Source organism: Lampetra fluviatilis, chromosome 16 (genome assembly GCF_964198595.1).
Source record: "Lampetra fluviatilis chromosome 16, kcLamFluv1.1, whole genome shotgun sequence".
Taxonomy (NCBI): Eukaryota; Metazoa; Chordata; class Hyperoartia; order Petromyzontiformes; family Petromyzontidae; genus Lampetra; species Lampetra fluviatilis.
Window position 1 is genome coordinate 13,426,613 of NC_136290.1, and position 25,111 is coordinate 13,451,723.

The 25,111-nt window shown below is 51.6% G+C and overlaps 1 protein-coding gene across 2 annotated transcripts in view; it reads right to left on the reverse strand.

The window, feature by feature from the left end:
* The window catches only part of LOC144936573 (CUGBP Elav-like family member 1), a 253,380-nt gene that overhangs the window by 164,050 nt on the left and 64,219 nt on the right, over positions 1-25,111 (reverse strand). For both annotated transcript variants that reach the window (XM_078863790.1, XM_078863791.1), the window contains exon 2: positions 19,654-19,713. The gene's annotated coding sequence lies outside the window, so the exon portion shown is untranslated. The remainder of the gene's footprint in view (positions 1-19,653; positions 19,714-25,111) is intronic.

The following is a 25,111-nucleotide window of genomic DNA, read 5'->3' on the forward strand; positions in this document are numbered from 1 at the left end:
TGAACACCGCCTCCCGCACCGGCAGAACCACAACCGAGGCAGTCAATCTGCTTCGTTTCTATTTATTCGACTGCCCCCCCCCCGCCACCCACCCACCCCACCTCGACCCCCCACCACGGAACGAGAATCCAATATTCCTTAACCTATCGGCGATTCCTATGGCTCGGCTGTTTTTATTTCGCGTGTTTTTTTTTCTTCTTCTGCGCGAGTTTGGTTATTTCATTATTTTGTTACGTTTCGCTACTTATTCGAAATCGTTTTTTGTCTTATTGTCATAGAGTGACCTTACACATTAACGAGCCTGGGCATACAATGTCAGCCGCATTGGTTTAACAGTCGCAACACTCTGGACTGGTGTGGGCTTTGATTTTTGTTTTTTACGCGGAGGGACAGATATGGGAACAAGGAGCGATATGTATGTATTTATTCCGTTATTTTGTATTCCCCATGGTGCTAATGGTAAGCTTGTGGCTGTTTATTATATATAGTTTCGTGCTGAACTAGGAAGCCATATCTAACAGAGAGGCGCCTTGCCGAAAACATCTGGCATTGGACCAGCAATGGTTAAAGCCTGACTGCTGATGAGACACTTCATGTCGAAACCGGTCCCAGAGTTCGATTATTCTGAGCCAATGCTTCTGAAATGAAGCGCTCCCAGAAGACCGTGGTGGCTGATAGGATGTGTAAAATATACCTATGTATTATATATTTTTTACACGGCAGAACAGACATTTGAAGAAAGTGTATTGTCTCATTATTTAGTTTGTTGAGTGTTAGAGATGTTTTATGCATTCGGGAGTGTATTCCACAGGGAGATGACGAACGGGCGCGATGACGATGACGACAATGATGATGATGATCACGATGATGACGATGATCACGATGATGATGATCACGATGATGACGATGATCACAATGATGATGATGACGATGATGACGATGATGATGATGACGATGATGATGATGATGATGACGATGATGATGCGCTCTGTGTGCGCGGCTGCCTGGCTAAGAGGGAGTCGCTGCTCTCGATGTGGGTCCCCCCCCTCCCCCCCCCCCCCCACTATTAAATTAAAATTGCGATTAAATTCACGCCATGTCATGAGCTGCAGGCATTCACGTTCGGAACACTCACAGTGAGCGGCGCATCACCCTGTGCCAGAGAACGTCCCTGCAACGTGACGTGACGTTGTAGAACTGCTTCTAAAATCACTGCAGTGGGCCTCTGTATCCACACTACAGGCGTCGCAATGCATACATGTCCTGCAGAGAGCGTTGTTCCACGCATGGTTATCAAAAATGTTCAATTTTCAAAACGGGAATACAACAACAACAACCACCACGGTCCAATTTGTACGTGACGTTATTTTTGTGAAATCCCTCGTCACCGGAGTGAGACCGTCAATCCATCGCTCTTAAAAACCGGGTTTAACTACCGAGGGTAACGGGGTGACACGGGGATTCGAACCCAGGGTCTCAAAGTTTCCCGGCTCGGCGCTCGATCCGCAGAGCCATCGGCAACACGAGACGGGAGCGGTCTTTGTCTCTCCTCTCGCCAATCTGTTTCGTAAAAATTTTAGAGTTTAAATTTTGTTGCAGAATCAGGGCACTTCCCCAACCATCGCTATTCGGAGATTATTTTCATTCGGTGAAACCGAGGCAGGCCGCGGCTGTGAGATCTGTAACTCCGCGTGTCACTGGGTGGCTTCGTTCGCCCGCTCGCGTCTACGTGTGGAGATGATTATAAATAGAGCTTTAATGAGCGGTTGTTGCAAGCGGAGGAGAGTTTTAAGCGGTAATTTTTATAACTCTCCGGAATTTACATGAGCGAAACTGGCGAGCAGAAATTGCAGCCGTCGGGCAGATTTAGCATGGAGAAATTGCGGCATAAATCACTCCCGCGAATTCTTGGGGTCATGGCCAAGGCTTCCAGAGGGTCTCCATTAGGCCCCATCGACAGATTAATTGACTAATGTGTAATTTCTTTTGGTATTTTTTTTATTTAAATTTTTTTTGTATGAACAGCCTTGTATTTTGTTGTTGTTGTTGGTGTTATATATAGACACGCGTGGTGATGTTACGCAGTGAAAGACAGGCGTCAGGGTATGAATACTGGCCGGGCATTGGCCTCTCCAATTTACACGGCGACCGGGATTTACAAAGCTGTTGTCGCGAGCCGCGTGTTTGACAGTCGACGCTGTCACGCGTGAAGCGCGCTCCGTGCCTTCTGTGTCGTGGCGTGACACGGGGCGCGTCGGGAGTCTGCGCGCGAGCGGTGACAAGAGCCGGGGAAAATGCGGGGCCCTTTTGAGCCCTCCGCGTCTTCCGTTTCCGCGCTTCGAGCCCTCGTCGGGGGGACCGTGGTCACGTGCAGGAGTCGCAATCACGCGCAAACGCGCGCGCGCGCGCCGGTCGCCGTCTGTACACGGAAGCGAATTTGCATCTCTCAGCGGTCGAGTGAGCGGCTCGCAACCGACGACCCTGCGAGAGTTCAACTCCTGGTTGGGCTCAGCCCATCGTCTCTCCGGGGGCGGGGGTGGGGTCAGTTAAATCAGTACCACTCTGTGGGTAAGTCAACAGTGGTTGTCCCATGGATAGAATCCCCCCCTCTCCACTCTCTCGTAGCCACCATAGCAATGTGGAACTTCCACCACTGGCTCTTTACAAAGCTGTGAACGGATGAGCACCAATGCTTCGGCGCTTGTTTTAGCCGGAAATCACTTTTGACTTTGACTTATGGCTGAAATTAAAATGATTATTACCACCACCACCACCGCCGCCACCGCCGCCACCGCCACCGCCGCCACCACCGCCGCCGCCGCCACCACCGCCGCCACCACCACCGCCACCACCACCGCCACCGCCGCCACCACCACCGCCACCACCACCGCCGCCCACCGCCGCCACCGCCACCACCGCCACCAACGTGACTGTTAGGCGCCGCGGTACGGAGTGGACGATATGTTACTGGGCGAGCCACGGGAGCGACGTGGAGCCGTACGTTTTCATTACCGTCTAATTGTAATACAATGGCGCGTCCAATTTGCATAATTGGTTTAATACAAATACAACGCAGATCATTCATAAAGGAACCCCCCCCTCCTCCTCCTTCAAGCTGGAAGCGATGATGCTTTACGGCGTGCGTGCGTGCGCCTTGCCCTACGCCGTGCTGTATCGTGGGACCCCAATGATGCATCGGTTAATTGATCAATATGCAAATGTTCTCACCGTTACATTGGTCAAATCGCGTGGGGGGTGCGGGGGGGGGGTGTCGGGATCTGTGCTCTGACCGGGTCCTCGGGTTTGTTTTCCCCCTCGAAACGTGCGTGAAGATTATTTCGAGTATTTGGCTGCTGTAGATTTCCACACGATGAGCCACTTCGTTGAGCTATCATTTGTGGACAGGTCGCTTCTACAAAATAGCTCAGTGCGCTTCACCTTGTTAAAAAATAATAGTCAACTTGTATTTGTATATTTGTTTAGTGGTTTGTGTACATTGCCTCTACTTGGCACTCCTGTCGTGTTTCTGTATTGTTTGTTGTTGTAACGGTCTGACGCCGTGTCCCGTACTGGACATCTGCGATAAAGAGCTTTATAGCTCATCGGATTCCTCCAATACAAATAAAAAGACTGATTCTGAGCCAAATCACGGTGCGTCGTGTGTAACGGCTGCCATATCACCCAGAATTCATCACATCAGAGCTCGGAAGGTTTAACACGTGGTCGGCTTTCGCGACCAATTTTATTCATAATAAATGTTTTTGGGTTTTATCGCGTAAGTATAAATGTGTCGTTACCCTCCACCACCCGACGCAGCCACTTAGTAAGGGATTTATCACGTAAACAAAACGCCAAATAGTTACTACTTCAGCCCACCGGTGTGTTGGAGAGTAAATCCACAACATTTATCATTTGAGTAGTGCGACGTTTCGCTGGTGATTATGATACCCAGCTCGGAAGCTTAGCAGGGTCTCGAGCCTGGACAGCGTCTGCATGATGGTGGCTGTCGTGCATGCCAGGGTGCCATAGGCGAGCAAGATGGAAAGTGAAGAAAAATCCATCTGTTGTCCTGTACCTCTACGCTCCCCGCCTCGCCTTCAACCAACCTGCACTTGTCAGAAGGGTGAAGTATGGTCATATAACACCCCCGCCCCTCCCCCCCCACGACCTGCACGGTGCGAGGAAGGCCCTCGTCTAGGAAAGGAATGAGCAAAACGGTCGTCACGTGCAATAGCTTCGTGTGACCCCTGCAGCCACTCGTGGCCGCTACAATCACAAATGTCAACAACAACAACAACATCAACAGAAGTGCTGAGTTTATGGGAACGGCCTGGAGGAAGTCGGGGAAGCGGCAATCGTCGCAGTCGTAACGTCATCACTTCTTCTGTGCGCAGTGCCGGATGAAGCGAGTGCAGGGCATGTGGCATTTGGTATAAAGGGGTCCTAAATAAATAAACACACTTAAATATTAAAACACAAATGTTTAACTTGCATAGTAAAGTAATTGTATTTTAGTTATTTGCTATACAGCCAGATAATACGACAAATCGCTAACCTTAAACACCCAGTCGTTCGTAAAAGTTGAAGGCAGTATCGTACTATAGTCAAATAGCAAGTGCAGAATCACTGAAGCGGAATTGATAGCTTGAAAGCATTTAGCGCGGGGCCCTTGAAAGAGCGGGGCCCGTGGCATATGCTACTTTTGCTAATGTCTGTACGTCGAACAGGGCCCCGTAGTTTAGACGGAGTGCTCCTGCCAATAACATCAGCCGCCCACGGGCGCTCTTGGCGCGGGCCTCACCTCTCGGCTGAGAGGTCTCCCACCTCCACGGCGCGGCTGAGCGTGGCCTCGCCGTGCTGCCGATGATTATTGACGATGTTGATTTGTTTAACAAGCCTGACACTAACTGATGAGGCCCAGAAGGTTGAAGACTGTGTGCTTGCTCAAAACAAATTTGTCTTGGGATGCCAGCAGGCTGATATATATATACATTGTTGTATTTGTATGTGGAGAGATAAGGCGGTGCACAAGTGTACAATGAGTGTGCGTACAATAAATGTCAATTCTACGATACACATAGCCAACCGTGCTAATCGGACGTGTTACGTACGGTGCGAAAGAAGTTCAACATACGTACAAGCTTCCACTGTGAACGTGCCATACCCCTGGCGAGCCAAGAGAAGGCAGTAACATCAAGTGGACGAATCGCCATCTGTCCCCATCTGTACGGGGATAGTGTGTCGGGTGGGTTTTCTCCGGGTGCTCCGCTTCCTCCCTCCCACGTGAATAATAACCGTGACTCGTCACTAATTGGGGCTGAAGACATCTCACAAATCATACCCCAATGTAGCGGCGGCAGAACCATCCTGAACAGGAGTCATACGGCTCAGTGTGGCTCTCCTCGATCAATAACTAATAACGAATTGGCATTCCTTGTTCACGTGACACACCTTACTAGTTGGCTGTGTTGGATGGTGGCGGGTTTAACGACACAATTATATTTACGCGATCTAACCCAAAAAATATTTTATATTTTTATTTTTTTCTATCTACGTGACTTTTCCGAAAGAACCAAAGAGTATGGATAAATTATTTTTATTATAATAAGTACATTATTACGTGGTGCAGAAATCCCAGAGTAGAGCGATGCAGCCCATAGCATTTTTAAGACCCTAACAGCTTTGACAGGGTTGTGACCGTCTCATTCAATAATAATAATAATATACACGGCATTTTATTTCTCAATGGTGTCGCCACTGCAGCTACTGCCGCTGTCCACATTAAACACGAACGAGAGCCAGTGCAAGACTCGCCCGCGTGCGCACACCCACAGCACATTCACACGCCACACCACTGATCGACGCGCTCCGCGCAGCGGCACACTCGTCACGCGGACGCCGGGCGGATTCTGACAAATGTCACCAATGCTGGCGGATCGCCGGACGTTTTAGTGGGGAAAAGGAGCCTCTCTGTTAGTTACGGGTCTCGCGTTTTACAACGCAACGACAACCACTCGCGTCACCGCGGAGAATGCGAGTAAGGGAGGCGATAAGCAGACAATATACACCACCTCATTGCCCGTATCTCTCCCACCGTACAAACAATAAAAGTCGAAACCGCTTCAATTGTGCCTCGTGTTGACAACAGCGCTGATGAAAGTACGCCGGTTGGCCGATGGAGTGTGTAAACAAATACGGTACTTGTGTTTATATATGTGGAGGGAGACGTACGGGAAGGTTGCTGGTGAGTTAGACGGTGGACGGATGATCAAACGGGCAGCTGCAAGGCTCTGTGGTCCAATGGTTTGAGATTGGCGACTCCAGGTACACAGGGGAGGTGCCATGGGTTGACTGACTGAGATGACTGGCAGATGCACCACCTGTGCTCCCCACTGCGTCAACTATCTCCGTTTTTTTGTGTGTGTGAACGTCGCTCCTCTGGTCCTTCGCTGGCACACACACAGAGGCATGTACACATACGCACCGCATACATACACGGGTGCTTCAATGTCCCTGTGCAATCCTGCGACGCGGCAAAGGTATTACACCGGGGATAATAATTCGCGAGCGAAATGAGCCATGCGTCGTCGCGAACCAATACCTCGTCTGCAAACAGAGGCAGGCGCAGCGGTTGATTAAAGCGCACGTGTCCGCTCGCTGTCTCGCTACGCACACACAGCGAGTCGAGCGCGTGTCCTCTCGCTCCCCGCGCACACGTGCGTACAACAATGCCCCGTATATCGTATCGCGCTCATGGGCTATTTGGGGCAACTGATGCAAGGGGTAGCCTAATGCGGCCGAGTAGACCCAGGGGAAGCACAGGATCGGTTCAATCATCACCGGTGTTAGCCGTGGCCAGGAATCAAACTCAGGGCGTTGGGTTTGTGGCGCGATTGGATAGCCACTGTTGTTACCTATAGTCTTAACAGACTGTTGAGGCAAGTGTTGTGAGCGAGCACCTATTAAGGCCGCAACGGTACACGATAGTGTGGGTGGCCAGCACCACGCCCGACCGCCTTTGTCTCCCCACTGGCGATGTTTGTACAGCGCGCGCACACACACACACACACATCCATGCTCAGCAGTCGGTTGCACAACTTTACCGCTGCACTTACAACACAAGGCAAATATTCCGGAGATGAATCTACATTCACGTGTGTGCAATGGCCCATGCGAGTCAGGTGTTTGAACACAGTCCCGTTGAGCCGTAAGGGTCGCAAAATCCGAAAAGTGTGCAGAGAAGCGCGCTTGGAATGACACTGGGAGACAGACAGAGAGAGAGGAGGGAGAGGGGAGCATTTCCGGGCAAGTCGGAAACGTCGCGATGGACGTCCAGAAAACTGAGAGCGCTCTTTGGGCAGGTCGCGTCGCTCGCGAGAGGGGCGACGATGGCTCGTGGTCGAGACTCACGGCGGAGTGGCACCGAAGGAGTGGGGACGCGCCCCGAGAGGACGCTCGGATCGCCGTGGAGACGGAGCGATGAAATCTGCTCGCGACGCAGCTTTCTGACGGATTGATCCATCGAAGGATGTTGAGTGATGGCGAGGGCTTCGGGAGGGCTTCATCCAGCAGTAGATAGACCACGGCAGATGATGATGATGGCTCTTTCTTTAGAACGGCTTTTTGTGTTGAGTTTGCTGTCCTTCCCGCGCACCTAGCATGAGCACGCTTGGCTACGTACGGTGCGAAATAAGTTCAACATAAATATACATAGAATGATACGCTGTTTGTATCGCAGTACCATGAGAGATGACGATGGCTTGAGGGAGGGCCTTCATCGAGCAGTGGATAGGTCACGTCCGACCACGACGATAACGACGATGGTGATGAAGTACACGCGCTGAGCCAGTTGGTCTCGAGCAATATCACAAATCTCCCATTGCAGCCGCTCGTAATCCCTCTCAACCCAGAGGACAGCAGACCACCACCACCACCACCACCACCACCGCCACCACCGCCACCACCACCACCACCGCCACATCAATAAAACTCTCGCCCTGGGCTGTGACTCAGCTGGTAAATGACATCCCCACGAGGCCCACAGAAGCGGCAGCAGAAGCAGCCGAGTGGTCAGAATACAACCAACGGATCGTCAAAACACAACCTTGGCGTACGTTGAGAAACAAAACACAACGCCACAAAGTCAATGCTCATATATAGCACCCGTAGATTTACATAGGATTCGCAGGCAGACTTTGGACCCACATATGTGCAGAGGACTCGTAGACTTACTGATGACCCATAGATTTAAATAGGACCCATGGATTTACATTAGGATCCATACATATATACATTAAGACCCATACACTTACATAGGATCCACAGATTACATGAGGACCCATAGATTTACACAGAGCCTATATACTATTTTATAGGACAAACATATTATTTAAACACATACACAGAGGACCGTATTCTAATACAAGACGCCAACAAGTGCGTACAATGCAGAGTTGGAGCGATTAATTCAGCTCGCGTGTATGAGCTAGGACGGGCCACAGCATCGCGAACCTGCGAGGAATGGCTTTGGATTAAAGAAGCCTTCGTCAGCAGTGGATAGAGCACGGCCGATGATGTCAACGGCCAGAAATTCGTAGGTAGCAGAACCCACCTGAGAAGCGAGGCTTTCCTGGATTGCATAAACCAGGGAAGCCGCGGTGACGAGATGTTAACTCCCTCGCCTGCTATGCAGGAGGTTATGAGTTTGCTCCCGACCCTGACGCCTGCTGCTGTATATTTGGAGTTTGCGCGTCTTTCTCCCCGTGGTCGCGTGGATTTTTGTCCGGGTCCTCCGGTTTTCCCCTCCACATTTAGAATCAACGTCACGCGTTTAGAGTGTTTGGCCACTATAAATGTCGACGCGATAAGCCATCAATTGTGCGCAGATACGTTAAAGAGTCGTTTGCTTTAGAGAGGCACAGACGTAGACTCGGCAACAAGAGTGGCGCATCTGGTGCTGTGATTTAAACCCCGTTCCAGCTCACGGCACGCTTTGACCTTACGGAGCAAAACTCCGGTGAGCAGACGCTCATTTTTGCCTTCCGTGCGGAAGCTCTGTGATCTGAAGGTTGTGATGTTCAGAACCGCGCACCAAAGAGCCTGGGCGAAAGCACTCGATATCACTCGATATATAACAGACTGTTAGGGCGAGTGTTGTTAGCGAACACTTGTGAAGGCCGGCACGGGTACACGAGGTGGTGTGTGGTCATCACCACGGCCGGCCGCCTTCGTCTCCCGAGTGGCGATGTTTACACATCGCACTAGGTACTAATTTGAGGCTGAGTCGACCTAGGGGAGGACCCCCAGGTTCAGATAATCCTACTACCACTCCCCATATATACACACACAACACCCGACGTTCGCCACTAAGTGGCGGTGACGTCACCACGGCGCTTGTGCCAGGCCAAGTCCACTTTGAGGTCAAGTGAAGTGTCGAAGGCCCGCTGGCAGGTCACGGAACAGACCCATGTGCCATGGGTTGGCTGACCGCGACGACTTACAACAGATGCACCAGCTGTGCGCTCCACTTTGCCAACTCTGCGTTTTAGCCTCCCGGCGCTCCGCTCGCTGTTGTGAGCGTCGCTCCTCCGACCTCCGTTGCTGCTGCTGCTGGAGGGCGACTGCCTCCAACTCCCCATGAGCGTCCTTCACGAACCTCCTCCGCAGAGGCCGATCTTGCCACCGCTGGCACCAACCACCGTGTGGAACTATCCCACCCATGATAAATACAAGTCATTGTTTGCAAATGCGAACGGCAAATATTTTTTTTTCACCCAGCCAGATGAAATTCTCGAAATTGATTGCCACTGCCCTGGGGGGGGGGGGGGGAGGGGGGGTAGGAGAGGTTAACGGTGGAGCGGCCTTCATCGCGATACCGCAACACGACGGGGGGCAGCTGGCTGTTGATTCGCTCGTTAATGTAGCCGAGGTCGTTCGTTACGGCCGCGGCTCTCACCCTGAACTCCGGGGGGTCACCGAGGCTGCATCTAATCCACTCCCCCCTCCCCCCCCCCCCATCTCATCACTACCAGCGGCTCCCTCCCAAGGAGAGAAGTCTTCGTGGTGTCGCTCATCCTCCACCTTCTCTCCGTCTCGCCCTCTCCAATCCGCCGCTCGTGGCCACAGAAGCGTGGTCGTCACAGCCAACACGATTGTAAATAAATAAATAAACGTTCCCATGCCATCTGGTATCTTACCCAGGCCTTGATTTCGGCCGGATCTGTGCAGTACAGCGACCTGGACGGTACATGTCCACATGAGTGGTTGAGTGGATGAGTGAGTGGGTGAGTGAGTGAGTGGGTGAGCGAGTGGGTGAGTGAGTGGGTGAGTGAGTGGGTGGGTGGGTGAGTGAGTGAGTGGGTGAGCGAGTGGGTGAGTGAGTGAGTGGGTGAGCGACGGAGTGAGGGAGTGGGTGGGTGAATGGTTGAGTGGTCCTGGGCCCAACCCCCACCACCTTTCACCAACCCGCATTGACCAGCTTGGGGAAGTATGGTTGAACCAATTTTCCTAACCAACACAGCATAGGAAAGCATGTTCAAGCAGTAACATTGACCCACGGCCTATATATTGTTTTAGAGGCGTTTGTAGGAATTCAACCGGCAGTGGATTGGCTAAAAGTGGTCGAAATTTGATTATTATTATAATTATCAATATTATAAAGAATGTCATGTGAAGGAGGCCTTCATTCAACAGTGGGTTGATCAAGGGCAGTAAATAAATGAAATATATATCTACAAAACTGACAACAAGAAACACGCCCATGAACAAACGGAAACGCGCATCCCACAACCTGCCCCCTCCTCTCTTCACACGCTTCGCTCTCGCCCTCGCGTCTCCCTTTGCGGAGCCGATTTACGGCGATTACGAGAGGAAAGCTTTTGCGGTCTCCCCGCGAAAAGAAAGCAATAGAGGAATCCCAAACGAGAGGAGCGCATCTTATCGCTCGCCTGTCTCGGCCAAATCCGGATGAAGAACATTTCTCAAATCCCACGCAATCCTCTTGTCGGGACACCTCGGATGTCCGCCGCCAGTGTCCGCGTGTGTAGGGGAGCGGTGGCGCAGCGGTTAGCGCGCTGCGCTACGAACACGACATCCCGAGTTTGACTGCAGCTCACGCCCACCAATAGCTGTGATAGCGATTTATCTGAATATGTCCTGGGGCTCCCATCCTAGGTCGACTCAGTCTCAAATGAGTACCTGGTGCCGTATGTAAAACTTCGCCGCTTGAGAGAAAAAGGCCTTTATAGGTGCCCGGTAACAGCACTTGCCCTCAAAAGTCCGAGGCTATACGGGGAACATTTGCCTTTGTCCATGCGTGGCGCTCGCTTCCCTCGCGCAAGCAGCGCAGCGGTGTGAGCCGCGAAGCCGACTCAGCTACAGCTGGGGGGGCCTCAAGCAGCTCAAGGGGTCCCGGATGTATGAACAAGAAAACTAAATAAATATGTTGGTGGCCAAGCGCACACAATTAGGAACCTGCCAAAAATCAGCTCGCATTCAGATTTAAGTGATTTTAAATAAAAATATTATCGTACAAATTTCATAGTTAACACGAACTATATTTGGAAGCCACTGGAATTAAGTTTTAAATCTAGATTGAAATTTTTTTTAAATGTGTGTTTAGTTTGTTGTCCTTCCCCAGCACCTCCAATTATCACGGTTGTATACGTACGGTGCGAAAGAAGTTCGACGCACGTATATCTCACTAGGGGGGGTGGGGAATTTTTTACATTGGGCCGACTGCCCCAAAAATAATTCCGTGCTTAGGGCCCCCCAACGCAGCACGCTGCACGGACGTTCTGCAGATTTTGTAGCAGACTGCGGGGCTGTAGCCAGACAAGGGCTAATATGGAGATGCACACGCGGACATGGCCACTGCGTCATCTCGGAGAGAGTTGCCAAGGGGAAGGGATTTGCTCTCTGGGCTCACGCCAGAAAACACTCGGGGGGGTGGGGGGGGGGTTCAAACGTGCCATCATCGCAGTGGCTACAGCCGCCAGCTTTTGCGAGTTCAAATCGCGGTCGGACGTCCCACGGAGCCGATGACGCCGTTTGGGGTGGTTAAAATTAGTACCGCTTTGTGGCAAATGAGAGTACGGGGAGGGGGGGGTAATGCCAGAGTCCACAGAGCATCGTGGGGCGTTTCGTTCGTTGTTCTTCCCTGGCACCTCCGATTATCACGGTTGGCTAATTACGTTGTCAAAGAAATTCTACGTACAGACGTACAGACCTGCACCCCTTGCTGTCTGACTCACACAGAGACCCATAGACTCACATATAGAACCATGAACTCACATGAAGACCCATCCACTCACGTAGAGACCCAGACTCACACAGACACTCATAGACTTACAAAATGATCCATAGACTCGCATAGAAACGCATAGACTCACATAGACACTTGTAGACTCATGGAGATCCACAGACTCAAATAAAGACCCGTAGACTCACGGAAAGCCATAGACTCATGCAGAAAAACTTGGAATTGCACCACTGGCTCACGATTTCCAAATGGATATGTGAAGCCCCTTGGCCATTTTTGGAGCAAATACAGAAACAAACTGAAACTTCAATACAGTAAGTGATCCATAATTTGAAAATCACGTTGTCCTGTCCATAGATAGGACGGTCCGTGTATAGTTTATTTTAAAATACATCTATGATGGGGAATTCTATTTATAGAGCGGTTCTATTGATGCGATGTTCACTGCTCAGGCTCTGACGCGTCGCTGTTCGCGTCACTCCGTGGGCTCCGCACATATCTCACGAAGTGATCTCCGCTCTGTGGAGATCACCAAGATCACCTTGGGCACGCAATGCCCTGCCCGCATGTGCGTCTACACCAGTCTACGTGAATCTAGGAGTCCCTATGTGAGTCTGTGGGTATCTATGTAATTATATTGGTCTCTATTCAAGACCAATGGGTTTCTATGTAAGTATGTGGTTTTATATGTGAGTCTATGGGTCTCTATACAAGTCTATGGGTTTCTTTTTGTCTCAATGTGAGCCCTATGGGTCTCTACGTGATCTCACCCACCCCCTCGAGTGCTGTTGCGGCCCTCATAAGCGCTACTCGCTAGCATCACTTGCCCCACAGCCCGTTCAGGCTATACGGGGGATCTTTTCCCGTGCAACGCAGCTCCGTTTGTCGCGCACGGGCGCCTTTCTCCGTGTCCCTTTATCTTTTGCGCGGACATGAGACGTCACAACGGGGGGAAATGAAATGAAATAAATAAATAACCGTGCAAAATGAGCGATATGGTAATCTGCCATTGCCCTTTAGGCTCCGGGCACTTTGCATCCCGCGCGCGTGAAGAGCTCGGGCGCAGATGCTCGCGATGTTATTTTCCAACCCACCACGCACGCTCACGCCGCGCTACGTTTAACGCGGTGACCGAGGGCGCGATTTTGTACCCTCCGCGTGCGACGGCTTCGACATCCGCACGACGCGACCAGCGGTAACCGCGGCGCAGGCGCAGACACCGCGAGCTGCGTGAGTGGTGGGCGGCCTGGGCGGGAGGGGAGCAGGCGGGGCAGGACCGCTTCAGGTGTCGTCCGCCAGCGATGTTGGCCGTGCCTGGGAATTCGGGTTGCCGGGTAGTTGCCACCCCTGTCCTGGTTCTACGCGGATCGTTCTCTTAGTTGTTGATGGGCGTAGTAGCGGCTGCCCCAGGGGATCTGTAATTCTTCACCCCGAGACAGTCAATGTCGTTGTTTAGTCATTTGTGTAACGTGCACCCAGGGATTACTTTTACCTGGAGTTGGCCGAGACTGAGCTCCGGAAGATCTATCCACACGTTTTCACCCCCCCCCCCCGTGCCCCCACCCCAGTGTCTCTGGGGGTTGGAGCTTAGGGGGGGGGCAGAACATATCCCATGAAAACAAGGCCCCCAATACATCCACTCAGGACAACGCACTTCGCTGTGACACGGAGATCTCCCGCCCTCCGTCAGTGCGATATGTTCTTGATCATTTCGTTCCCGTGCCACCTCAAAAGGGAGCAAGCTCAACCCTAGCGGCATGCGAGGCCGGGTGGCCGCGTTCATAGCGCTCGGATCAAGGCAAAAAAAAACCCAGACGCGTGGCCCAATCAACGCCCTCCAACCGAGATTGTGAGCAAAGCCGCTCAATGCATTCTGGGACATCCGTTGCTTTGTAAGGGCGTCTCTGGGACGGCCGAGCAATGTTGTCGTTGGGGTGGGGTGGGGTTGGGAGGAGGGGGTTGAATGGGAAGATGCGCGGGCAGAGACGGGGAGTCATAAAGGTCGGATGAATCCGTTCCCAGATGAACAGAATGACCCTTACGCCGGTCCGCGAGCGCCGAATAAATGACTCTCACCTCGACGCGCCCGCGGCTTCCTTTCGCCGACGATGCCCCCTAAACCCTCGGCGCAATTGTGGGGCGCGCAACTGAAACAAATTGGCTCGTTAAGCCACTCTGCGGGGTTCCCGACGGCACGGCCGCCACACCAAGCCGCGTCACATCGAGAGAGAGAGCGAGCGAGCGAGCGCCCCAGCACAAACCACCACCGCCGCATTAAACGCTTCCACATGTGCGCTGTAATTTCCCAGCAGCTACCATGCACGGATTCCTGCGAAATTTGATTTGGTCCCCCCCCCATCAACCCGCCCCCCCCCACCTGCCCCCTCCCCCCAACTCCTCCGCCCCCCGTGGTGATTTTCTCAAACGCAAAATGAGAAATCCGGTAGATTTGGAGAGATTGATTTTGTGCGTAACGGCTCAGTGTGTTACACGCGAACGTATCCCAGAACCCGCACCGCGCGGGTGTGCCACTTATTTTTTCGTCCGCTCAGCGGAAATTGTCTTGAGATATACATGCTTATGTACAAATACACTCACATTATGTGCAGTGCCGACATTATCTATACATATACATGAATATATGGCTGCATATTATGCACGTGGAGTGCAGCCGTTATGCAGTGGTGCCACGGTGATGAAATGTTAACGACCTCGCCTGGTATACAGGAGGTCGTGGGTTCGAACCCGACTATGACGCTTGCTGTATACCTGGAGTTTGAATATATTCCCCATTGTGGCGTGGATTTTTCTCCGGGTCCTCTGGGTTTCCCTCCACATTAAGAATCAACACGCATCTCGAGTATTTGGCTGATATTTATTTCCACGTGATAAGCCACTTGGTTGATCTATCATTTGTGGCCAGGTCGCTTCTGAAAAAAATCTCGGTGAGCCTTACCTAATAGCATAAATAGTCGGTTAGGTAACATCCTGAGCGACGAACCTAAAGACCCGAGTTTGATCCCAAGCCACTGCAAACATGAAACACAGATATTTTGAAATGTACTTATTTTCAATGAGAAAACGTGTGCATTTGTGTCATTCCTTCACACAAAGTCCTGGTCACAAAATCAACGTTTGTGGGGCATAATAGCCATTTTCTATACTTTAGAGGCATAAACAATTAGAAAACCACACTTACTACCTAGGACCAAAAATCGTATTTCATAGTGAATTATAGGTGGCGAGTAATATCCGACCCAGTCCTGTATCCCCATCGTGGTTAAGTTTGGTTACCACCACATCGGGAAGGCTTCACAAGCCAAAGAGGGAACGCACCTGGGAGCACGTCCATCGGGGAGATCGAGCGATTAAATCAGCGTGCGTGTGTGTGTGTGTGCAGGTGGTTATTGGATCGTTACATCGCTGGACCCGGATTCGATCCCTTCTCACGGCCAACACCAATGAAAATTATATGGACCTGTCCTGGGCCTTCCCCTGTTGCGGGTTGTAAACATCGCCACTCGGGAGACAAAGGCGGTCGGGTGCGGTGCTGGCCAACCCATCCCGGCCTTCACAGGTGCTCGCTAACAGCACTTGCCCCAAGTGCTCACGCAGGACCGTGCACGATGGCAACGGGTTGCGGCGGCATTCGTCCAGCAGTGGATTAGCCATGGCTGCTGATGACGACGACAACGATGAAAGCACCCCATAATTTAAAACGTAACTGTTTTGTTTGTTCGTCAGAGTCGTGAACAAGAATACATTCTCTTGCCCTTTGCAGTAGAAAAAAAAAACCCACGCAGAAACAGGTTGACGGCGATCCAGGTGAAGAGTCACAAGACTGGCCAACGCCAGAGGGCCTCCGTTTGGCTTCCGCTAATTACGACCATTAGAGGTGGGTGAGAAATGCCATCGACGTCGGCGGCCAGAAAGTAAAACGTGCCAAGACAAAGCAACCCCCCACGCCCCCCTCGCTCTGCTTCCGTCTCCTGTGCTGATGCTGCTGCTGCTGTTGTTGTTGGCGTTGGGAGAGAATGGGGCGGCTGGCTGGGTCCAAATCCACATCGTTCGATGCGCCTGAGAGAGGTTCTGATTTGAGAGGATATTGGGTCCTCCTAAGTGTTCGTACGGGTTGTGGCCAAGAAAGCGGAGGCAGTGCTGGTGTGGTTCTTGGTTCTGGGTGTCTTTGCCTTATGTTCACAATGGCCGCGTCAGTTTAATTACGGCAGTAACAGGCTCATAATGTGTGTGGTCGAACCTGGGGTTGAGCTCTGGGTCTGAGTGTCTCTGTAATACATCCATAAGGGCCGTATCAGATGTTTGATGATGGTCGTCCACATGTTTGTGCCAGCAGTCTCACGTTTAGATTTTCGTTGCCATCATGCTCTCTGTGACTTTAATTTGTATAATTTGCTGCTTAGCGAACCGTCACAAAATGAACGTAGATTCGAAGCGGCAACTGCAGTGAGGAGCGCGAGCACGCAAGCGTGGACACTCGAAGCTCGGCACAGGCGGATTCACTCCATAGACTCAAGCCCACGAGTGGACAAAACCTCACCGTGGACCGAACCCGCTGGCGTACGGACATCTCGTGGAAGCTCGCAGCGCTCACAGCCGGCTTCCACACCCCTTGCCACTCTCACAGCCTTCATGCCACCCTCCCCCCCCCCCCCCCCCAGTTTTGCTGACCAGCCAATACTGAACATCTTTTCACAGATACTCATCGGATTCCTCCTCCAGTCTAAGTAAAAATTCTGATGTCACCCACCCAAACCTGTCTCTGTCTCTCCGCTTTTTAGTGCCCCCATCCTTCTCCCTCCCCTCGAGCTTCGAGAATCGTGGTGCCACCCACGCCGAGAGTCTGGCACGATGGGTCATCGGTGCCTGCAAACGGACGGGTGCTGAAGATCGATTAGAACAACAAATGCGGTGGGAATTAGCCGCACACGCGAAATTGTTGAATTCGCCCTCAAACGAGAATCACGTTGCTTTCTTGTCATGAGCGAGTTTATGTAAAAACAGGGGCACAGATATTGTTAAATTATTGTCAGTATTTTTACACATTTTTACTTGTTTTACATTTCCCCCATGAATCCCCCCGAACAGACATGCAAGGGGAAGATATTGAGCCTAATTCATTTTCTGGCGTAAAACTGAGTTTCCGCCAATGTTGGGCAGAGAGGAACTGGCAAATCACCCAGCATGCCGTGCCAATTTGGCCATTTGTCAGCTGAGATTCGTCGTATAAGCCATTTCCATAGAACAGACTCACTGTAGCAAGCAATGGCTTTAAGTGCACACTCACACAAAGATAAAGATCCCCCGCATAACCTGCAACAGACTGTTGGGGCAAGTGCTGCTAGCGAATAGCACCGATGAAAGCTGGCACGGCACACGAGAGGGTGAGTGGTCAGCACCACGCCCGGTCGCCTTGTTTACACACCGCACCAGGCTGAATCGACCTAGGGGAGGCCCAGGACCGGTTCAGATAATCGTCACTGGTGTTGGCCGTGAGCGGGAATCGAATGCGGGTCGTCGGGTTCGTAGCGCAGCGTAGCGCCAACGGCTACACCACCGCTCCCCACAACACAAAGACAAACACACACGCGCACACGCGCACACACGCGAATGCGAAGTGACCAGGTGGCCTCAGGGGTCAGGCGCACTGAGCCAGCACCGTTGCGACCCTGGGCTACGATCTGCTTTTTGGCCGCGAGTGATTAAACCGAGTCCCCTAGTGGAGCGAGTTGATGGTGTCAGCCCGGTCATGATTGACTGCACAAAACAATCACATTAAGTTTGGGTTTCACTTCATTTGGTTTAAAAAATAAAATGTTTTCTAGCTCTGAAAATTAAACATATCGGTTGTTGCCGTCATGCCATGAATATTTCCTCCGTAACGAGGCATGAGGAAATGTGAAGTACCTCCCACCATCCCACCCCGATATGTTGTTTACAAACGTCTCTTGAATGGGGATGGTATTTTACAAGTAGTTCTTTGATATTTGCTTCCACGGGACTCGTCTCTTAATGCATTCGCCAAAGCCACGCGGTCGCTTTCGTAGCCCTCCAATGAGCTGCGTCGGTGGGCAGCAATCACCCGGACGTGACGTTGTTCGCACGGCGCCGCGTCCGCAGTGTGGCTTGTCGTGAAGACCCCCGGCCGTGGAGGATGGCCGCACACACAGAGACCTCGCTCTGTGTCCAGCAATTGTCTAGCAAAGTCCCGCCAGCGCCGTGGCAGGTTGGAGCCATGCGGACACACAGACTGGCTGACACTTGACTGTAGGATCCGCGATTGGTTCTCTGAGCACACGCAGCATTGCACCAACGGTACAATCATGCTCCGATGACATTAATTTAAGTGTGTGTTTTTATTCTGCTTATAGCTCAAGAGGCAAAAGTGGCCCAACGACGTGTATAACACCAGCGTGAGTCGATCTGAAAAGCGGGGGGCGAAACTGTTTAACGCAGCGATTGCGTGGTGGCGACTACTCGCAAGGGTGCACTGATATTGAAGGGTGTGGGTGGTATACAATATATTTCAAATCATCGGTCGACACTGCTTACGGATTTATCATGGACATCCTGCGGACAGTGACGATGTTGTTTTTTTTGCCGGTCATTGCGCGTTTAACTTGGGAACCCACATCAGCGCAGGCACGATGCCTTGCACACGTGGTCACAGCGGGGGCGAATTACATTCAAATATAGGACACATTTTTATTTTAAATACAAAGTAGTGAAAAGTCACGTGCGCGCGTGATTTGTTTTTTTCCGCAGGAGTTTTTAATTGGCAGTATTGAAGCCAATAAGTAGCTGTCAGAGGCAAAATGCATTTGCAAATTAGCAAATTGCCCCTTTTTTGCGATGGTCTTTTGTCTTTCAAAACATAGTTTGGCAACCTTTTGATAAATTGAACACAGTCGGAAATAACACGGTGGACTTTAAAGGACAGCGACTATACATGCATCAGGTTACGTTTCTTCACAGCACACGAACAGAGAGAGCAGCAGAGAGATGGAGTGCGTGATGCTGTACGCCTTCGTGGGGCCCTGATGAGAACAACATTTGAAGAAAATGCTTTCTGATGACCAGTTTATAAATTGGGCGCGTGAATAGTTGCCAGCTAACGCGCCACTGCCAACGAATGCAGCCTCGTCAATGTGTCTGCTTTACCTCGATCAGGTCGCTGCTCCATTGTAGCAGTGTCCCGAATAGCAAGACGACTTTATACTGAACAGTCGTTAATATTGGATCGTCTTTACGAGAGCAATCGCCTCCCCTCCCCCAGTTACAGACGGACGAGCGGACGGAGATGATGCATCAACGCTTTCAACCCAAGTCGGGACATGCAAATCAGTGTGCACACGAGTCATCATCAGCCGGCGTACCGTCCCGGAGTCGTTAGCCGAAGCGGACGCGCTGTCCCTGTCCCCGTGGCGATTTCACACCTGGGGGCGTAAACACAAACACACACACACGTGGGGGAGGGCGGGAGGGGGGGGGGGCAGGGGGGGGGGGCAGAGGTCACCACTAATGAGGGACAGAGCCGGCAAACAACAGCGCCCCAACAGTACAGAGGGAGGCAGGTTCTGTGTGTCAGCGCATTGTCTGATGATGATCATGACGACGACGTCGACGACTGTGAATCCGGCCGAGTGCGAATCCCAGCCATGGCCACCAGCATCGGTGGTGAACACCTCAACCGGTCTGGGGGCTTCCATAGGTCGACTCAGCATTAAATGAGTACCGGGTGCTATGTGTAAACATCACGACTGGGGAGACAAAGACGGCCGGGCGAGGCCGCACCACTCCCTCCTGCGTTGTGCTCGCTAATAGCAGGCGTCCCAATTTCCTCTCCCGGCTCAAGCGGTGTCTCTGATGGCGTCTGTCTCTGATGGCGCGTGTTTATTTAGTACGCTCATAATTACATTCTCTGCGTGTATGTTTAGCATCCTGTACAGTATTTATGTAAAAAGTTTAATCTAAAATGATAATGTTCTTTGGGTCTTTCGGTAAAGCCACGTAGACAGAAAAAATAATTTAAAAAATGTTTGACGTTTAGATCGCAACACGAGCGGTCGTCTTCAGGTAAAGGGGGTTAGATTCTAAAGACAACTGCTTATAAAGGTTTGAAACGGGCATCGCCCAAATGTCAGCAGCCAACGCCAATGCAAGCGGTGGGCAGCGACCGCGGCGGCGATCGTAATGTTTGTTTCGATTCCATTGCTGTAATTAGGCCTCCCCATGCCGTGAAGGTCAAGGGGTCAGTGTGCGTTGGTGAAGTTGGAGGCGGGGGTGGGGGTCCAGGCCAGGGCGGATTCTATATATTATTATTATTCCCAAACGATGGCGAGATTTATAGTGCAGTGAGCAAACAACTGCGGCACGTCTCTGATTGCAATAACAATAAAACAAAATTACGATTGATGATTACAATGATGATGGTGGTGGTCATGGCGATGATGTTACGATTAAGTAAAAGCCATTCGGGACATCACACATTTGACAGATGGTGGCGATGCTGCTGCTGCTGCTGATGATGATATTTTATCAGTAATCCCTCAGTGAGTCAATTCATTTTGCAGAGAGAGTCTGCTTCACCCCCCACCCCCCAAAAACAAAAGCCCCACAAACATTTTGGCCACGAATAATTTTGCTGCATAGTCACGGGAGGTAAAAAAAATCGAAAGCGTCTCGAGAAAAAAGAAACACCCACTCACACGTGTGTGTGCAACGCGTTTCTATCCAAATCAAACTGATCTCACGAGCCTACTTGCTGTACTGCCCCCTAGCGGCAACGTCTCGCCGCATTGCGTGCACCAGCCCCCGCATCTCCCAAGCGAATTTCAACGACCATCGAGAGAGAGAGAAAGATAGATAGATAGAGAGAGATGACGTTAGGAGATTAACGATCGAAGGCGACCGGGAGGTAAATGATGACGAATAAAGACGAGACAAGAGTTGCGGGCGTCATCGACGATTTACGTTGCGTGCGATCAAGAAAGCCCGCGACGTTTGGCCGCGAAACGCGGGCAGCTGAAACATTAACGGAGCGACGGCGAAGACGGTGAAACACATTGTGATATTAGCCCCCCCCACCAACTCACCCCCTCCCCCAAAAATAATAATTAAAAATTCCACACAAGAGTCATGCAGTGTGGTGTTCATGTATACGAATATCATCATTAACACAAGGACTTCAAGCGACCTTTTTTTTTTACCTTTCAATTATTTCGCGGTAATTGCCCTCCCGGCTAGGAACGCGCGCAAACAGCATTTCTGAGACGTCCGTCTGCAGCTCGGCGGCAGATATGAAACAAGAGGCAGCTGCGCTCCGTTAAATATGACTCCAGTGGGAGGGCTTAATTGGTTAAGCAGCTGATGGTGAAGCCTCTTCTGCAGCCTGTGTCCCTCTCTCTCTTTCTCTGCCCTGAAAGCCAGACCCCCCACCCCTTCGCCATCACCCCGAACACAACAAACAAAGCCACTGCAGCCCTCGCTGTATCCTTCTCGCCGCTCCCGTACAAAGTGGCAGATGCCCCCATCACGCACATCGGTCATTTTAATTCGTGTTTACCCCCCCCCCCCAAGCCCTATCCTCTCCTTCCCCCCCGAAATGTCACCCCGATTGTGCCCTCGGCATCATCGTAACGAGACGAGAACTCGGTTCGGATCTCTCGCAGGGCGGTGCATCTCTTCCCTGCGTGTTAGGAGAACGGTCCACGGAAGCGGACGTCAGAGAGCTACGGCTCAGTGACCTCTGCTGGTCCAACACGGCGATAGAGAGGGAACGCAGCTTCTCGCCCGCTCTGCCACGGAGAACAATATCGGTCGCACTCTGCACGAATGGATTCAGCAATCCACTGCCGTGCCACAACCCCCCTGGCAACCTCAGACATCACACTTCTAGCGAGAACGCCTGGTATTTCCAAGCAGTCTCAATGCCTATTCCCAAACAGGCTCACAACCTGCTTAGCTTCGGAGATCTGAAAACGTCGGGCGCATTGAGGGCAATTTGTCCTTTGAATTCTCACATAATTTCAATTGTATTAAATTATTTAACAATAAAATAACGCAGTATATTAATTTTAATTCCTGTATATGAGGCACACATAAAGATTACAATTTAAGCAAAGGAAGTGTCTGCCTACGAAGGACTTTAATTTGCCTAGCTAATTAGCCAAGGGAGAATTTTAATTACGCAGGCCATTAAATAATTGTCTGTGCCATAATGTCCAATTTGCTTAGCAATGGATTAACCTCGCAGTCGTCCACTCTTTAATCGAGTGAATGTTGACTCAGATGTATATACCCACCGTGTTCTACGAGTTACACGACGCGCTCATTTCCCCTGTATTATCAAGCAATAGCTTGGGATGTGGCTTGTAGCCCGGTTGGTGTGCGCGTGCGTGTGCGCGAGAGAGAGAAACCAGATCTGCAGAACTTGATTGACACCGGGAACACGTTTTTGCTGTTCGTCTTAATTTCCGGAGCATCTTCTCATCCAGAGAATACGGTATTCACGTAATATGTAGGTCCACCCCCGTAGACATGTAACTTAATGTATTTAAAGATTAAAATCGATTTTTTTTGGCACGCGATACGTGAATGAAATCGTGCGTGTCAGAATCGATCATAGAATATTTATGCAAATATTTTTGGGATTATTAGACAACAATCCGGCCGGATGGCCCAGCGGTCCAACGAGCGGCACGCAATCGGAAGGTCGCGAGTTCACATCCCGTTCAGGGCAGGGGGGGGGGGTCGACTCAGCCCATCATCTTTCGGGGATCGACAAAACGAGTACCACTTTGTGAGAAAATTAACAGTTGGTTGTCCTATGGATACCATCTCCCCCGCCAGAGAAACGTGGGATTTAATCTCTCACGCTGGCTCATGGAATCGCCAGTGCGAGTGAATGGTTCACGCGCCTCAAATCTGTTTGTGCTGCACGCATTGTACGCACGGCACGTGGCGGTGCCTCCGCAGTGGAGGGAGTGTACAGCTCAATAGCGAGGTCAGGGGTCACCTCAGCTCATCGTACATACAGGACCAATCAAGCAAGTAATAACGACGTGGAATGCAATCGGGTTGGCAGTGGAAACCTGGTTCATTGACTGTTAAATAAACGTGTGAGATTGGGAACAACTGCATTGTGCCTTACTTAACTTCCCTTTGGTTCATTTCGCGCGACCGGGTGGGAACACAAAACGATCAGGATAGGAGTCTCATTTGCTAAGAGGGACCTGGGCCGCCAGGTGACACTGGGTGGTACTCTGTGAGGGATATGACGCGAAGGATGGGTGGTCACCAAAATGACAACAACAACAATTAATAAGGCAGCGCGGACAATCGACGCAAAACGCCGAGCAGAAACCACCCCGCCACATGAAAGCAATCAAAAGGACGGGCACGAAACACCTCCGAGCGTTTAAATCAAATCAAATGTCCCGTAACACACGTTGACCTCGGTGTCAAACTAGCGCGTAAAATTCACGGCCAAAAAAGAATGTGTTTGCTTTGATGCCATTGATGCCACGCCGTAGTTGGGGAGGGAGGGAGAGAGGGGAGGGGGAGAGCCACCAGCAGGGTCCCTCCCCTCTCCTAACGGCGGTCGCACGAGGTACGAGGGGCCCCCCTCGCCACGTGGAATCCCCGCCGCAAGGCCCCTCGCGATACAACTCGCGACGGGAGAAAGGTCGCCCCAGTCGGCGAGATGCACTCTGCCCACCCGACCCCCCACCCGACCCCCCACCAAACCCCCACCTGACCCCCCACCCAACCCCAACCACCCAACCCCCCACCCGACCGCCCACCCGACCCCCCCACCCAACCCCAACCACCCAACCCCCCCCCCAACCCACCCACCCAACCTCCCCCTCAACCCCCCCACCCAACCCCCCACCCAACCCCCCACCCAACCCCCCCACCCAACTCCCCCTAACTCCTCACCCAACCCCCCATAACCCCCCCACCCAACCCCCCACCCAACCTCGCCCACCCCCACCACGAGTCCATCGCTTGCTTCAATGCAAGCGTCTCACCGCGACGGCCGCTAATTGTATCCCGAGATGCGACTGCGGGGGCGCGATGGGTTAGGGGGACTCGCACGGCTACTCACGTTTACATTTGCATCGATAAGCCCTTCATGACGACACTGCAAGCAGTGTTTGAATAAATATTAGGGGGGGGGGGGGGGGGGGGGGAGAAAAAATCAGCCCGCCTTTGACAAATGGTAACGGCGTCCGACAATCCGCGTGTAACATATGCGCATATTTTGTTTCATTGTGTTCCGTGATTGTGTTAAGATGCCCTATTTAATGCGATCTGCTGCAGCGAATTGTCATGAAGCGAAGCAGCAGTGCGCTCGCATATGAACACGTAAAAAAAAATCCACGCTATTGCTGTTTTATTACAACAATGTTTTTTGGGGGAGTTATGCAATTGTGCTTGCTTTATTGACGTTAAATTCGTCTAGCCGTATCGTGGGTTTCTTTTTTCGAACAATTTGCCACCTCTGCGATTCTAAGCATTGTCACAAATTGGTAGGCGGGAGGAGGGGGGGGGGGGGCATGAGGCGTTCAGTCATGATTTGGTGATGTGAATGATTCGGTTAAAGAAATCAGCCCTACCTGGTCCACCGTAGTGCGTGTGCACGCCCCGAAGTGCTTTTAGTTTCTAGGGCCTAACAGTGTGGCATCACCGTTACGCAAACATACGTGAATGTAAATATGACAGGCGCTCATACGCAGTTGGATGAATGTGTTGTGAGCAAGGCGGTGGAGCGGTGGGGCAGTGGTTGACACACTCCGGCTGTTATTTTACCCTGCGGGCCTGAGTTCGATT